Genomic DNA, 17,989 nt, shown 5'->3' on the forward strand with positions numbered 1-17,989 from the left:
GTGTCAAGTTCAGGTCAGATTTCTGTCTTCATCATCCTCAGTTTTCTTTGGCAGCTTTTCTTTAGTAGCGACAGTCGTGCTGCTTTACAAATGTTACAGAGCGAGAGGTAAAACTTCTGTCTGATATGTCTCTCTCTTCAATTTCAATTTCTTATTTTCAATTTTCAGCTTTATTAGCATGACTGTATATCATGCTATTAAGCATGGCTCACAATGTTGCCGAAGCATTAACATATTCGATTAATTATATGTATAGATCATGTCGCATGTAGCATAGTAAATAAATGAACAATACATCTAAATAAATGAATAAATACAGTGGATCTCTCTAGAGAGTTAACCGTCTCTAACATTGCGAATGGCTAACACATATTTAGCAGCTGTGCTGTCATCTTCTCCAAGTATGAAGGGCATTTTCTCAGTATCACTAAGTTCAATGATGATGGAATCAGTGCTTCAAATCTGGGGAGAAATGTTTCTCTAACATTGTGATATTTAATACAGATGAGTAGAAAGAGTTTCTCATCCTCTAATTGCTGTAGGTCACAGTGTCTACAGATCCTCTCTCTCTCTCTGTCCATGTGTGTTTACATCTCCTCTCTCTATTTCTAGATCATGCTCACTTAATCTGTATTTGAAGAGGATTTGTTTTCTTTAAATGTTTAATTAATAGATAATTTGCCAATTTAGTGCTTCTATTTAGACAATTGGATTTTATTTTGGAGGTCAAAATGTGTTTTTAGTGATTCATCATGAATGTCTTTTAGGGTTTTGTCAATTTCTTTAATAATAGTTTTTTGGGGTTGCAGTTGTAGTCAGTCAGGAATTGAGTTTCATGGACTAGTTGTAGAAGGGAGTGTGTTTAGAGGACGAGGTTCTGGTGAGGTTTCATTGGTGATTAGGGCTTTATATGGACTGAATCAGGATCAGACTGATGCAGATGATGCCAGAACTGAACACATCTCTTCTGGATCTCAATGTTCAGCCTGCAGGTGTCATTGGATGTGCTTCTGTGAAAACCTAAAATGTTTTTGGCCATTTGTGGTTTTTCTACTTAAGCTTTATTCCAATTTTTAAAATTTAGTACTAATCCACAAATTTCACATCTATATAAAGAATTTTTTTTTTTATTATTGAATTATATAATTTTATCCAAGTTTTAATGGGTATTTTAATTGACCGCATCGTAACTTTATAGCATAAAAAGCCCTCCGAGCCATTTTGCTCAGTGTTTTGAGGTCAGTGTTTCACTCAGCAGGACCAGATCATCTGTATACAGCTGACCTTGACCTCTGTGTGGTGTAGAGTGAGCGCTCCAGCACTGATGCCAGATCATTTAGAGTATGTAGATGTTAAATAGAGTCGGACTCAGACTGCAGCTCTGTCTCACTCCACGTCACTGCCGGAAAAACGCTGTTCTGTGATTATTGATTTTCACCGCACATTTACTGTCAGTGTACAGAGATTGTATTTCCTTTGTTTGTCCTTGATGTTTTTGTTCATTAGAGTATGAACAGAGTAGCTGTGTTCGAATGTGTGCTGTTTTGGTAAAAAGCCAATTTGTGCTTTAACTATTTAAAATGTTGTGTGTTGAGATATATGTGACAATGATACTGCAGAACAGTTTTCCTAAAGCACTGCCCACACTGATGCCACAATAATTATTGGGGTCAAATCTATCACCTTTTTAAATATGGGTGATCAGTCCTTCAGACCAGATTTCAGGGAAGTTACCAGACCTTAATTTGAAGATTGAATAATTTGGCTAGAGCTTTAATCATTCTGGAACTGCCGAGTTTAAGCATGTCATTACTAATGTTATCTTCTCCACATGCCTTCTTTAATTTAAGATTTTTAATATGTTCTTATAATTTCATACATTGTTATACATTTCTCCAGAGGATTTTGATTTTTTAATTGTTTTCTTTAAGTCTTCTAGTTTTCCCCTTATTTTACTCTGAGGATGGTTAAGGTCAGTTGGATAAATTTTTTTGATAAAGAATTTCAAAGTAAGATTTCCCAGTTGTGTTATTCTGGAGTGATATCTCTAATTTGTTTTTGTTTGTTTTTTTCAAGTTTTTTTATATAGGGTCCAGAAGTGTTTTGATCTACCGATTCATCAATTTCATCAGGTTTGGTTTTTAAATATTGCTCTTTTTCCCACAAATTAGACTTGTAATTTGTCTGAATAAGTAAGCCATAATATTTGACTGGATGGATCTTTGTGCTTTTTGTTAGAAAGTCTCTTTAGTTGTTTTCTGAGACCTGCACATTCATTATCAAACCAAACATCCTTTCTTATTTTCTGTTGATTTGTTTTATGTTTGCTTTGCCATTCAGTGTTAGATAGAGTCGCCAAAGTTTTGAATGTGTAATTTTTTTGTTGTTGTTGTTACTAAATTTATTCCATTAACATCTAAGGTGAAATCAGTGGACATAGTCATCCAGTATTTTTTAATATCGTTGGACTGTTCTTGTGTTCTTTGAATTGTTCCATTTGAGTTTGAGTTTTTCAGATTCGAGTGGAGAAGTTTTGGTCCTTTCACATGGTGGTTTCAGATAAGCACTGTTTGGCAGTGATCAGAAATCAGGAGTTGAAGTCTGACTGAACACATTAATAAAGTTTGGATCAATATCTGTTATTGAATAATCAAACACACTGGTTCCTACTGGAGCAATAACTGAATCTACCTAATGTATCTCTCTAGTTCTGCCATTAATGATGTATCGCTCTAAACCTGTACAGAGTTTTAACATTTGCTTTCCGTTCATGTTGACTGAACTATCACAGCTGTTTCTTGGTGTGAAACTTGACGAGGAATGAAATCTGATGTCATTGAGTATGTGGCCATTATCTAATATTTACATAATCACTTTCTCTCCCTGTGCTGGCGTTTAAGTCTCCGCATGAGGATATTTCCTCTGGACTGAAAGTGAAAGATGCCCGTTTGTAACTTTGGAAAACTTTGCTCTTTGTAATAGTGAGTCATTAGATGGAATATAGACACACAGAGGTAAAGTTTACACTGTGATCACTGTAAAAAATGAATGTGATTTTAATGGTAAATATTGTAAAAACGCTATGAAGAAAAAAAAAATGTAAATAGGTTAACAGTTCCCATACTACATACAAGGAAAAACTGTAAAAGCTTTTTTTAGACATTTTATTTAATTTTCACAGTAAAATGCTGTAAATTTTTACAATTTTTAGAAGTAAAAAAGAACAAATCAATGTATAATTTACAGTCAAAAACTGTAAACTGATATTCCCACAATTCCCTGTGTGACACTTCACATTTGAAAGTATTTTGTTTAAAAAATCATGTTTCTTAATAGTTTTTATCAGTTATGTACATTAGGTTTTTATGTTACATCTTCTGTTGTTTAATGAATGTTTATTGCATTATGTAAGTGTTGTGGGTTACCATGATGGTGTTTTGTGTTTGCATGAATGACTCTTTGCACCTTCTTTATATTAGTATATACTTCAGCTCGTGGAAAAGCTATCTGTGATTAACTCTGATTCTTCATGTGGCTTTCTCTTTTACCACCTGCATTATTATGGTGGTTGTCAGTATATGTTAAAGGTACAAAACAGATTTTAGTAGTAGTGTGGATTGTTCAATTTACTGGTTTACATTCAAATTTTCTTGTTTACAAATTACAGTTTTATACTGTAAAATTTACAGTTTATCCTGTAAATGTGTTTAGAGTTTTTCTGTATTTTTTTTTTTTTTTTTTTACAAAATTATTCTGGCAACCACAGCTGCCAAAATATTTTGTAAAAACTATGGAATAATTTTAGTGTATGACTGATTTCATTTCAAGCCAAATAGGTGAATTTTCAGTTTTAACCATTTTAATCAAATGTTTCAAATTGTCTTTGTGCCATATATCATATATAAGTATTTCTCAGTCTCAGCCACATTTTATTTTAGGTTTTTTTTTTTTTTTTTTTTTTAATGAAGGAACAACAATTTCCTTGTATCCTATTGGACAAAGTAAAGTCTCATTACTACGACAGCACGTCTCATGAAAGATACTGATGTCCATATCTGTTACACTGCTGAGTAAGTCTTGGTCTGCAGTCTTGTTACCAAAAGTAGAAAGAGTGCAGACCCCGTATAATCTAACAACTGATTTTAAATGATTTCATGAATAGGTTTTTCTGTAATGTGTGTTTGTGCGTGCGTGTGTGTGTGTGTGTGTGTGTATTTGTATAAATGTGTGTGAGTTATGCAGGTTATGTCATCAGTCTGGAGCAGATGATGTTCAGTAGATGAGGTTTTGTGGTTGTTGAACTGTCACTGCGTAGCTCTTGTGTTGTGATGGAGGTCCTGTGGCCGGTCTGGACTCTGCTGGAGGATGGAGGACTCTTGGTGACTGAGAGCTCTCTTGTTATTGGAGTTTCTGTTGTTTCTTGGTGTGTTTTCAAGGGCTGTGCTTTTCAGCACTCTGGTGAAGTCTTTCACTCCTTGCTTCTTGAGATGTACATGGTCATTCATACGATGAGGCCGTATGTCTTTGTGATGGGCGAGATGAACATTAGGAATGAGTGCGCAACTTCTGGCGAGTTCCTCATTGTTTCCATGGATTGGTACATCAGTGTGTGGCAGTAAAGACAAAGTTATTTTAGCCTCTGGGAAATTTTGTGTGGCTCTGATCCACCTCTCTGATCACAGGAGCACCTCTCTCTCTCTCTCTCTCTCTCTCTCTCTCTCTCTCTCTCTCTGTCTCTCTCTCTCTCTGTCTTTTTCTGAGTGGGACATTAATGTTTTTATGTGTATTTCACAGTTCCATCTGATGAAGATCAAAAGTAAGTACGCCGTAACAGAGGAAGAAGAACTTCAATCTGATATTAACCTCCTTTAAAAAGACTCTTCATACTGGTAATTCTAGTCAGCATTTATTTGTCCTTAAAAATGGTTTGAAAATATTGTAGTTTGTTCTTTTATAAGATTCATATTTTTATAATATATGTATTTGTCATAACCTTTTTGCCATGAAATGAGAAATGGTTTTTCATGCTTTTATGGAGTGCGATTGAAGCCTTTATTTTTGTTTTTGCAAAAACTGTTCAATTCCTTTAACAAAGTGTTTTCTATGATATATCTTATATTTTTGGTTTTAACTTAGTTAAAAAGGAGTTCACTGAATTTTATTTTAGGAAAGGCCAAACTAGCCATCTATGTGCAGGACAAATAAGGTTGAAAGGTTGTCAGGGGAAGATGTAGTGTTTATATTCTTAAATATGCTTAAAGCAAGGAGTATTAATTAATTTTCATTTTTATAAAAAAAAGAACTGTTAACGTTTGAGATGAAATGGAGTGTAAATGGAGTGTTGTGCTGTTGATGACAAGCTATTTTTTTACTACTTTGTTGTCTTTTTTTGGGGGGGGGGGGGGGGCGGGGGGGATTTAGCCTATATTTTATATAGGCTAAATCAATATTTTCAACAAGATGATGGTCATTCAGGGAAGCAATAACTGCAGTGAAAAAACAAAACAAAAAAAACAAAATAGAAATAACACAAGACATTTAAATCCTGAGTGTGTGTGTGTGTGTATGACATATCAGGACACAAATTTGTACTATGACATGGGTATTACAAGGAAGAGGGTGACTTATGAGGACATAACCCCATGTCCCCATTTTTCAAAAGGCTTATAAATCATACAGAATGAGTTTTTGTGAGAAAGTAAAAATGTGCACAGTTTTCTGTGATGGTTAGGTTTAGGGGTAGGGGGATAAAAAATACGGTTTGTACAGTATAAAAACCATTACGCCCATGGAATGTACCCACAATTCACAAAAACAAACCTCTGTGTGTGTCTGTTTCACAGTTCCATCTGTTGAAGTTCAAAGTCAGTACGCTGTAAAGAAGAAACTTTAATCTGATAATACGTTTAAAAAGACACAAACCGTTACCTCTGTCAACATGTTTAAATGTTCTGTCAACATATGGTTTGAAAATATTGTAGTTTGTTCTACTTTTGTAGACTTTAACTGTGTAATATAATTGTAGGGGAGCGGGAAGATGATTTGGGTTGGGGGTATACAGAACTGTTATGAATAAAGAAATATTATATAAAACACGTCAACGCCACGAAGAACAACAAACAATCCCTGAGTACACTGGTTTAAATGGAGCATACAGTAGGCCTACATTTTTGACAGAACAAACTTGCAGTAAAGAAACCAGGAATTTGTGATAGACTGTTACAAACAAGGGCTATTGAGGCAATAAACGACCCTGCATGGTGACAGGAAATAAACAGGATGAATATACCGTTGTGAATATACCTATACCTTACACACAGACTTGTGCTCCAGAGTGGAGTGCAGTGGGAATCGGCCAGTCATGGCAAGTCACTGTTTTACAGTTTTTCTCAGTCGCTTTGGCACATTTCTCAGAACAGAACTGAAATTCTCAAAACTACTTGTTCAACATTCACATCATCTAGTCACTTGTGCACATCATAAAAGCAGTGTCTCATTCTTTTGAACAGTTACAAATTGCAAATGCTTTGGTACATTCATACAATTGATTATGTACAATTTTCTGCTATTTCCTACATTATCAATTGTCAATGTCAAGTTGCTCAAAATGTATTATATGGTTCTCTGTTGAATAGTCCTACCCCTCAAAACATCTAGACATTAGTTCATTGCATAAGTCATTAAATGCTAATTAGATGCTGTTTGTATGAATTGTTTTGAGAAATGAACATAGTGTTTTGCAAATTTTAAGGCTGATCTGAGAAATGTGCCAAAGCAACTGAGAAAAACTGTAATCAGTAAGTCACTGAACAATTCATTTAAATCAATTTGTTCAGAGATTCTTTCAGGAAGGAAACATGTTGCTCAGACAAGTAACGGCACTTATGTGGCTTTCCATATGTGTCTAAACTGTAAGTTATTAACTCTTTGTTTATTCCGTTCTCTAATATTGATATCACATTTGCAAAATGTTTCAAACCTATTTAAATTCTGCACAGAAAGCTATATTTTAAAGCGATATGGAGAAGATTAAGAGGAGAAACAGTTAGAGATTAGGAGGAAACTGTGGTTTTACCGAGCTTAATGGCTCTGGCCGAGCTGTGATATAAACAAAACACTACTGGCTTTTTTAAAAAAAATTAAAAGAGGAGAGGAGCTGTTCAATATGTCCTGCCTCGTCTTCCTGTTTCAGTGGAAATTACATCAACACACTGAATAACGCTGAGCGTTTCAAGGCACTTCAGTGGGCCTTTACAAAAAGGTGTGCCAGTCTCCTATTGGCTGAAGTCTGAACATATTACCAAGCCAATCAGTGAACATCCCTCCAAACTCCAAACCCAACCCTTTCTGCTACTGACAACGCTCAAGCACACGTCACACAGTAGTATTATCATTCTCATATCAATATTAACATAGAAATGTATTACAGAGAGTAAATTGTGAGTTTGAGTCTGTAGACCCATCTGCTTGTTTAACTCTTTTGATATTTTTCAGCTGATGTTTAGCTCTGCTGAAGCTGTTGCTGTCTCATCACATGTGGTTTTACATGTCCAAGGCCTGTTGACACTTTGCTGTTTGTTTTTGTTTCCAGGAAAACTTTCAGCAAATGTTTTTACTTACTGTAACACTGTTTTGCACCCTGATACTGAGTTTGAGAGTTTTGAGTCAGTGGCTGCATCAGCTCCACCCCTGACAACAACAGAGTGTAAACATAGGTTTAAATTCAATTCAAAATCAAGAGAAGAGGAGGAAACTGTACTTGAGTATGTGGCAGTATTGAGGAAATTGGCTTATGATTGTAATTATGGAGAAAACTTGACAGAGATGCTTCGGAATAGACTGGTGTGTGGCATAAATGATGACCATATTCAGCATAGACTGTTGGCAGAAGCAGATTTAACATTTGAAAAGACATTGAAAGTATTGGCCGATGCTGTTCACGTGAGCAGCATGACGCATGCGTGTGATGATGACGCAGGAGCTGTCCAATAACGAGTCGGCGTTCTGACATACACAATCTCACCATGAACTCTGCAGCATTTGACAGCCAATATGACAGACACAACCAGAAACATGAACAGCATGCCAGCAGAAAACTGAGAAGTTTGTGGAAAAACTAACTGACAAATTTATACACAAGCAACAAAACATGTAAACGTTGCACTCTTATGCATTTACAAATATGTGCTGATGCATCTTCACCTCGGACTGAGATCCAGCTGTGGAGTGACTGTCCCTTCTCTGTTTTACAGTAGTAGAAACCCTCATGTGACTTTGAGACAGTAGTGATGCTCATCTCTCCTGTCGTCTGATTCTGGACCAGTGATCCGTCTTTATAGAAATCAGCGCTGAGGATCGGGCACCAGAATCACTTCACCATCTACAAACACAAGAAATGTGTGTTAATTATATGCTGACAAAAAAACAAGACAAGACAACAAACAAACAAATGCATTATTTTTTAAATTCTGTTTTAACAAAAAAAGAAGAAAGATGCACTCACATAAAATTCTTTATGAACAGGTGCTGGAGCAGATCATAAAGTGTAAAAACATAAAGTATACATAAAAAAACACTCTTTATAAAATGGATAGTTCCTGTCCTTGATTCTGATTGGTTGATTGGTTCAAAGCCATTGTAAATGACCTACTCTACAAACCAAAACCTAAATTCATGGTTTCATGTTGCTTCCCAGCTAACAGAATTTTGTTATAAGAACATTCTCCAAATATTCAGTGTTGGTTCTGTGAATGCAAAATATGTCCAGTTTTCTTGACGTTAGGGGAACGTGTTTTAAAAGGTATGACATTCCTCAAACGTTCTTTCAACTTAATTTTGATTTAAAATTCAACATTCTAGGAACGTTGATTTGTAACATTCCAAGAACATAAAAATGTCCAGTTTCCTTAATGTTAGTAGAATGTTATTTAAAGGTTAGTATGATGTTCCTGAAACATTCTTTCAATCATTCAAACACCTGCTGTGAACAAGCACTGAAAGAAAGAGAAAGAAGACAAACTATGACTTTCTTCAGTCACAGCCTTAGATGAACTGAGGATAAAAGACTCTCAAGATCTGATTAAACAACTCCAGAAACAGCATTACCAGCTTCACTTATTACTAACCAGACTGACTTTATTTCTGTCACACGTCTACAGAAGTTCTTATTGAGAATTAACAGAGGCTTAGATGTTGGTGTTTTATTGAAAATGTTTCATTTGAGGTCACCATCATGGTGATCAGTGGTTGCTTTAGTTGGGCTCTTGACCCTTGACTTTTGTTGAGTTGCTTCTGTTTCAGCAATTGCACAGGTTCATGGATAATGTTTCTGCATTGATCAAGCAGATCAACATGTCTGTTGTTTTAATGACAGACAAATGACTGCTTTTTTTGTAATTGTTGACTTAAGAAATTGAGGCATTATTGAAGAGTATAAAACTTAACCAATGTAAAAAAAAAAGAAAAAGAAAAATTGTAACATCACTGTTGCATTTCAGATGCTGAATGTTGGATGTCTATGAGTGTATAAATAACACTGTCATTGTTAACTTTTTGTTTAAAACATGATTTGTGCCATTTATACACTCACAGACATCAACATTGGCATATGAAACACAACAATGGTGACATTGTCACATCCACGCCTTCCCGGACTCCGTTTCCCAGAATCCTCCTGTTCCGCACTCCTGTTTGCACTTCCCTCATCAGTCTTCCCGCCATCTCCCCGGATTCCCAGCACCTGTTGTCCTCGTCAGCACTCCCTTTAAGTTGGACTCACTCCCTGCACTCCTGGTCCGTTATATTGTTTGCTACATGTGTGTAAAGCTGTCGTTTCTGTCCTTCTATGATATTAAAGCCCTGATATTGTGGATTTCCGTATTTCGCCTCATCCATACAGCATACACCGTAACAGAATAACGGACCCAACCGCTGGAAATCTACATCTCAAGATGGGCTTATTCTTCATCTCCGAGATCCCTGTGTCTCCCGTGCCTCCAAAGCCAGCTACAGCATCGGATCGCCTTTGTGGGTGCCGGCAGGACGGTCGCCCGCTGGAGAGGTATGTGGAGGAGTTTGTCGAGCTTGCTTATTTGGCGAATTGGCCAGATGCCTGTTTGAACGCCTGTTTTCTGGCGGGGCTGGACGAGGACACGATCCGTTTTAAAGAACCTGCCTGCTATTTTTCCCTAGTTGAAGCAATTAATCTGATTTTGTTCCTAAATTGTTCTGATTTTGTCATTGAGGAGGTTCTTGATAAGTCGTGTGATCCTCGTCCAGTTCCTCCTGCCGCCGCCGAGCCCGCCCCAATAGCCGCTGAACCCCCTCCAGTAGCCCACGAGCCCTTTGAACCCCTGAATCTCCCAAAATATTTTTTTTTTGGGGGAAGGGTATCTGTGGGTGGGAAAGATGGGGGTGGGCTAGGAGACCCTCCGTGGCCTGCCAAGGCTCCTGACCCGCCGTGGCCTTCCCTGGCTCCTGACCCGCCGTGGCCTTCCCTGGCTCCTGACCCGCCGTGGCCTTCCCTGGCTCCTGACCCGCCGTGGCCTGCCAAGGCTCCTGACCCGCCGTGGCCTGCCAAGGCTCCTGACCCGCCGTGGCCTGCCAAGGCTCCTGACCCGCCGTGGCCTGCCCTGGCTCCGGACCCGCCGTGGCCTTCCCTGGCTCCGGACCCGCCCTGGAGACCTCCGCATCCGCCTGCACACCCCGCACCTGCCTGTAGGTCTCCAGGGCGCCCACCCCCCCTCCCCGCTGTTTCATCTGAGGTGTGAGGACACGCCTTCCGGGGAGGGAGAGGTAATGTCACATCCACGCCTTCCCGGACTCCGTTTCCCAGAATCCTCCTGTTCTGCACTCCTGTTTGCACTTCCCTCATCAGTCTTCCCGCCATCTCCCCGGATTCCCAGCACCTGTTGTCCTCGTCAGCACTCCCTTTAAGTTGGACTCACTCCCTGCACTCCTGGTCCGTTATATTGTTTGCTACATGTGTGTAAAGCTGTCGTTTCTGTCCTTCTATGATATTAAAGCCCTGATATTGTGGATTTCCATATTTCGCCTCATCCATACAGCATACACCGTAACAGACATGCTTCATACCAGCATACAAAACACATTCATGGTTCCCAACATGCATTGCAGCATGAATAAATTATGCAGCTGAATTATGTTTATTATTACATTCTACTAACATTAAGGAAACGGAACATTTATGTTCTTGGAATGTTACAAATCAACATTCCTAGAATGTTGAATTTTAAATCAAAATTAAGTTGAAAGAACGTTTGAGGAACATCATACCTTTTAAAACACATTCCCCTAAAACTGGACATTTTTTACGTTCCCAGAACCAGCACTGACTGTTTGGAGAATGTTCTTATAACAAAATTAGCTGTTAGCTGGGTTATTGCTTTACATTCGGTCTTCCGTTTGATTGAGCATGCTGTAACGTTTTGGTTGCTGCTCCCAGATGCTGAAATGTAACAGTGAACTCAGTGAACACTGATCAGTGTTTATGAGTCCAATCTACAGAGTGATGAAAGAAACACAAGCAATGCTGGAGTCAAAAGAACACATTTAGGGTGTTTACACGACAATTATCTAAAATAGAAAAGTCTTTCCTTTGTGTTTTGTACATACAGATAACAACGTTGTCAAAACAATCTTTATGGAGGGCATGGGTGGGAGAAAATGAAATATTCACTGTTACAGCACAGCCTGGTCTCATTGTTAATACGTAGGTATTAATACGTAACTTTCAAAGACACAAAACGTACATTTTTGTACGTTTAGAAAGGTGCTAAAACGTACAATATTGACGTAATTATGGCACTAAAACGTAAAACAGCGAAAAAACGTAAAATATTTATGAATCTTATCATGTCTTAAAGATATATGTACAATTTCCCTTTTATCGTTTTGTAGATAAATGTAAGATCCCTGAACCCCATCCCGAACCTAAACCTACCCATTTTATACAGAATGTTAAAAGAATAAAACATAATGGGCAGAAATGTGTAGGAAAAGGACAATTTTAGTAAAAATATAACAACAAAATGATATTTTGAGCCACTAATCCTACACCTAAGGTTTACACCCTAAACCTACCCATAACCATTTCTTTAAACTACCTACTAATATAAATAAAAGAATGACAGACAAACAAGCGTAATCACAATAATTTTTTTTTTTTTTTTTTTGCGAAAATGTCAAAAGTGGTACCAAAAGTAGTTCAAATGATGATGAGTTCCAGTCACAGTCCTCTCTGGCGGTAATAGTTTTTATAGGGTACAGAGCAGAATTTAATTTATTGATCCATGAAAATATGATGAATCCGGCTTCTCTCCGTGAAGGCGCGCACTCATTTCAAATGTCAATCCACTGAAACACGGCATGTCGTAATCTGTGACGAAGGTGAGAACCAATGAGCGTTCGATATCAGTGCCGTAAACCATGTCGTAACGCTTCTCGAGGGTGGCGCCACTTTCAAATTTGAATCATAACGAGCGCGAGCTTTGACTGTGACGGGCGCTGTTGCTGAGAATCAAAATGAAGATCGATGGATAAAGGGCTGAAATTGGATCTGTTCCTTACAAACATATGGATTCTAAAGATTGGGAGTACAGCGAACAAATAAAATTGATGTGATTTGTGAATTTATGTTGTGTTTTGGTGTATCTTATGGTTGTATTGTCAGTCGCTGCATAGGAGAAAACGCCTTCTGTGTCGCACAGCAAACAAACTAAATATTACAAAATGGTTAAACAATTACAGAAAATTTATTCATAAGGTTTTAAATTGTAGTCTTGTTTAACATTATGCAATCCTCCGAGCAGCACAAGTCACGAACAGAAATGTTAAGTAGATGAGTAAACTGCTTTCAATAAATTCGACTAAAAACATTAAATCATTAAAGCCACGATTTTAATATTAATACATGGGAATTCATATACATTCACACTTTACATGATTTACGTTTTTATTGCTGTTAATACGTAAGTATTTTTACGTTTTAGTCCTCTAAATACGTCAATGTTGTTTTTGTGTGTATGAAAACGTAAGTAAATGTACGTGTGGCAGAACCACAATTTACGTAAAAATACACACGTATTCTCATGAGATCACGTTGCACAGCATCACTATATCTTGCACCGGACTCTTTCAGCTCATCATTTAAGATGCATTGTGCATTGGAGGTGGTGGATGAGGAGAGAACCCTAATATGATTGTAAAGTGCTTTGGGTATACAGTAGTACGTAAGAAAGCGCTATACAAATGTCTCATTTATTTGATTTACTGCTTTAGTGAGAAAATGACAGAGGTCGTCTTTAGTTTAAGAGGCCTGAATAAAGAGTTGAGCTCATAGTTGTGGTTTGACTTCTGGTCTGTTTCTGCTCTGTGGTTTTAAGCAGAGTAGAGGAAATGTTTATGCTTTTTTCCGCATCCTTACTTTCATAAGCTTAAAATACTCTAAGAGCAAAAGATTCACAGCAACATGTGCATGTCATTTTCATTAACTTCCCCTTCTTAGCAAACCATCTGTGTTCAGGAAGGCCTGAATGAAGCACTTCTCACTTCTGAATGTAACTGCTGTCATGTTCTACCCTCCTTTTAAAAAAGAAATAAACATTTTACATTTTGTTGTAGTGAATCATCAGTCCATCCAATCTGAATCACTGTAGATCTTGTGTGTGAGAGTATGCAATTCACTTTCAGTCATTTCTATGTGTTGGTGTTCATATTGAGCCTCTGGCAGTTTGAATGTACTAAAAGAGAAGTGAAATATGATCCCTGTTTGTTTTTTTCATATTTCTATAGCAACAGTCACACTGTTGACAAATTGCAAAGTCTTCCACGTGAAACATGGTGATGCAATACTTTAACGACAGAAAAGTGGTTGCAGATTTTTAACTGATCCTAGGCTATTACAGATGTAAAGTTTTTAACAAACGTAAAATAGATGGGAAATATGCAGACATTGCCGAAATGTAATATGATAACAGATTGGATCACGTGTCCGTAATATCAATAATCTTGGCTCTTCTCAAAAAGGGGGGGGGGGGGGGGGTTGTGGGTTTCTCCCTCAGCCGAAATCGCATTCCGGGGGCAGAAATGGGAACGCGGGGGCACCGCGATGCGACCGCAAAGGGCACTTTCACTTTCACGATCAAAGGGGCAGAGGCTGTCATCATCCGTTTCAGCCTGTGAAAGTTGAAGAAGAGCTTTTTCCTGGTCTTCCTCTTTTAATATCAGAAAGCAGAGCTCTTCCACTAAACCCTTTGAAGACTTTTGGTTGTTGTGCAGCCATTCAAGTGCAGTGCAGAGGTCTTCTGCGATCTTTGGCTCCTTCATGAGAGAAGGGTACAAACAAATGGGATGAAATGTTAGAAGTGTATTTAACAATACTTTGTGTTGTAGTCAGGATGTAGCACAGCATGCATAATAAAGTTTTGACATTCTGTTTTTCTCATGTTTATATATTGAAGACATAAATCATACCTGTCACTAATGAAATTAATCAATTATGTTCAGTTTTAATTTTTTTTTTTTAATAAAAAAAAGGCAAGCAATTCACGTGGCTTTTCACGCTGCACTTAACCCTGCGTTATCGTCGTCCTAAACACAACTTTTAAGCGTGGGTAAAGTAACGCTCCACATATTGCTTGTATATTTACATGCTTTTGACAGTCACAGAAACATTGTGCATTGTATATAAATAGAAAATTCAGCACTGGAAAGAAAAAAAAACAATAAATGCTGACAGAAAATGCAAGAATTGCAGTGCAGAAAATACTGTTTAATTATTTTATTGTCTGAAATGTCCATTCAGGATAAACTTGATAGTGAAGTTGACTATATGTATATGAGGATGTGCAATGCCTAAGCATTTATGTAAACATATTGTGTGCTTTGTTCATCCAATCAGTGAAACTGACACTGTAAATATGCAAATAAGGACGTTAACCCAGGGTTTAGTAATGTACAGTGTGAAACGCTGCGTATGAATACTCAGAATTAATTGTTAACCTCAGGTAAATGATGATCAGTGTGAAACGTGAATCATGATGACCCAGGATTCTGTTTACCTGGGGTTTACAATCACACAGGGTTAACTATTTCAAGTATGAAAAGCCCTCATTTTTGTTTTTCATTCTAATGAAAAGAGAAGTTCACACATTTTTTTTTAAAACTTTTAACTTTCCCTTCTTTTTCTTACCATTAACATGAAGATCCCACAGTCAATACAGCAGGTCAATGGAACATTCTAAAACAATACAAAAGCATTAAAGGGTTAGTTCACCCAAAAATGAAAATTCTGTCATTAATTACTCACCCTCGTGCCGTTTTACACCCGTAAGACCTTCGTTGATCTTCGGAACACAAATTAAGATATTTTTGTTTAAATCCGATGGCTCAGTGAGGCCTACATAGGGAGCAATGACATTTCCTCTCTCAAGATCCATAAAGGTACTAAAAACCAGGGGTGATTCTAGGGTCAAAGCTTTAGGGGTGCTGAGCACCCAATGAGCCCCACTGCCACCACCCACCCTCTTTTCACACAAAAACAAAAAATATGTTACAAAAAGTAAATGTAATATAGGCTACTTAATGCCAATAAGTTAGTATAGGAGTATGAGTAGTTACTGTTTTGCTTGCCACTATTCACTATATGTCAATTTATTGTTGTTGTTTCCTCACCTGGTTCTTCCTGCATGCTCTCCCTTTCCCTTTCTCCTTCTCCATCTCCCTCTCTTTCCCTTGGCACTGACAATCATACACAAATATATTGTAGGCAGGAGAGTTGAAGTCAGTTTGTCATGTCACAAAAATGTTATGGAGACCATTTACAGATTCTAAGGATATGATCAAAAGGCACACAGAGGCGTGTCATTTTAAATGTCTTTATTATTATTATTGGGCTTAGAAACTTTTTTTAAATGACAAATTCCTTTCACAAGAGAAGCTGTATTCTCCATTGTGGGTTTGAAATAAAAAAAAATAAAAGCAGGGGACCATTGCCTAGATAAGTAATTTGATACAACAACAGCTGGTTTGCATTATCTGTTACTTTAGCTTGCTTAACACTTTTCAGAAGAACAAAAAAACAAAACAAACAAAAAAAAAAACAAGACAGAGGTCATTATGGACTGTCCCTAGTCTCTCACCTGAATCTGTCTTTTTTTTTTTTTAAAGAACTGTCGTATGTCCATTGCTCACTGGCAGGCCACACACACACACACACACACACACACACAGAGAGAATGAGAGAGAGTAATGCTAGGAGTTCAGGAGTTAAGCCTGGTTCAGGTTAAATCCTCTGTGTGTGAGGAATGAATAAATACAGCAAAAGAAAAACATTAAACTTTCTTTTATTGTCTAGTTTGATAGTCAGCCACAACTGAAAAATAACAGACATAAATCTAGGAATGAATAACAATTCATTTAAAAAGCCACAGTGAGTGTTTTCACACATACTGGTGTTATACAGTGATATGTCGTTTGTTTTCACTCTGGTCCAAACGCCAGGGCTTCATGTTTCCATTACGACTGACCAGAAAAGACGCACGTGACGTCATGTTTACATGACTCCCGATTGTTAAAATGAGTATCAAATTAACGATAAACTTTAACATCAGAGACACACGTACGCACTACACAGGTACGCAGTTTATTTGTCCCGCTGCTGTTTTTGTTTCACGCTCTAGCAGTTAATAAACAGAACTGCATGCGTCTTGCGGAAGAACATTGTAACCGGCGCTACTTCTCTCCGTTTATGAATATGGACGAGTCACCCAGGTCCTGTGCTACTCCACAGCGGCGGCGACCCGCTGGACTAAAATAGTCCGAAAATAAACACTTATTATAGGTGTACCATGGTGATTCAGGATACTGACTCCAGTACTCACCGATATGGTTTCGGAATCGGAACAACTCTAGGTAAAAGGAAAGAAGTGTGAGACACAGTTTTGGAGCAACTTAGTTGATTCACAACACTACAAAACGGGTTCTCCCTCTGCGTGTGTTTCGCGCTGGATGACGGTCGTGCTGAGCGGTGCAGGTACAGAGGAGAAGTAGAAGAAGAGAAGAGGGGGGCACCATTTGCTAAGGGTGATGTTTTCATTTTCATCCTTAACACATATATTTTAAACCAAACTACGGAGTATGTTTTGGACATTATTTAACCTTGTAAAAGACGAACAAAAGTTTTAGAATAACAACACTTCTTACTCCAAGTTTTAGGTGTGGCTGAGCTCCTTTTTAGGGGTGCTGGGCTAGCCTCGCCCATGCTAAAAACATATTTAAATCAGTTCATGTGAGTACAGTGGTTCAATATTAATATTATAAAGCGACGAGAATATTTTTGGTGCGCCAAAAAAAAAAAAAAGGAAATAACGACTTATTTAGTGATGGCCGATTTCAAAACACTGCTTCAGGAAGATTCGGAGCGTAATGAATCAGCGTGTCGAATCATGATTCGGGTCGTGTGTCAAACCGCCCAAACTGCTGAAATCACGTGACTTTGGCGCTCCGCACTGTGGATTTAAATAACCATAACTTGCTCAGTTTTCTACCGATTTTCAAACTGTTTGGTTTGTTATAAACGTCAGAGATGTACTTATGACACTGCATACTTATGAATAATTATAACCATGGACTTCCAAATGAAAATAACATTGAACAGAACAGATACGTGCAATGAATATACACACGCACAAGGTATTTATGTTAAATCAATATATAGGCTACTAAAACTCAGTGTACAGAATGGCAACATGAGATAGTAATATTCATATTATAAATGTGTACATATATATATATATATATATATATATATATATATACACACATTTATAATATGAATATTACTATTATAATAAAATAATTTGAATTATTACATGTTTATTTTAACTTCTTCAGGGTTGGGCTATTTACTAGGCATTGCACTGTGCTGACTTCAGAGATCACTGTTCCAAACAAAAAAAAAGTGTCCAAA

At 37.5% G+C, this 17,989-nt stretch overlaps 1 protein-coding gene across 18 annotated transcripts in view; it reads left to right on the plus strand.

Annotated features, from left to right (window-relative positions):
* LOC127516295 (Fc receptor-like protein 5) overlaps nucleotides 1-17,989 on the plus strand; it is a 192,660-nt gene that overhangs the window by 107,658 nt on the left and 67,013 nt on the right. For 5 of the 18 annotated variants that reach the window (XM_051900785.1, XM_051900784.1, XM_051900791.1 and 2 more), the window contains exon 1: nucleotides 16,674-17,103. The exons of 7 other annotated variants lie outside the window; for them this stretch is intronic. The gene's annotated coding sequence lies outside the window, so the exon portion shown is untranslated. Of the gene's footprint in view, nucleotides 1-16,666; nucleotides 17,104-17,989 lie in introns of those variants that run through there. 6 more of the 18 variants (XM_051900799.1, XM_051900798.1, XM_051900796.1 and 3 more) reach the window with 6 other exon arrangements.

This window comes from Ctenopharyngodon idella, chromosome 7 (genome assembly GCF_019924925.1).
Source record: "Ctenopharyngodon idella isolate HZGC_01 chromosome 7, HZGC01, whole genome shotgun sequence".
In the NCBI taxonomy this organism is placed as follows: Eukaryota; Metazoa; Chordata; class Actinopteri; order Cypriniformes; family Xenocyprididae; genus Ctenopharyngodon; species Ctenopharyngodon idella.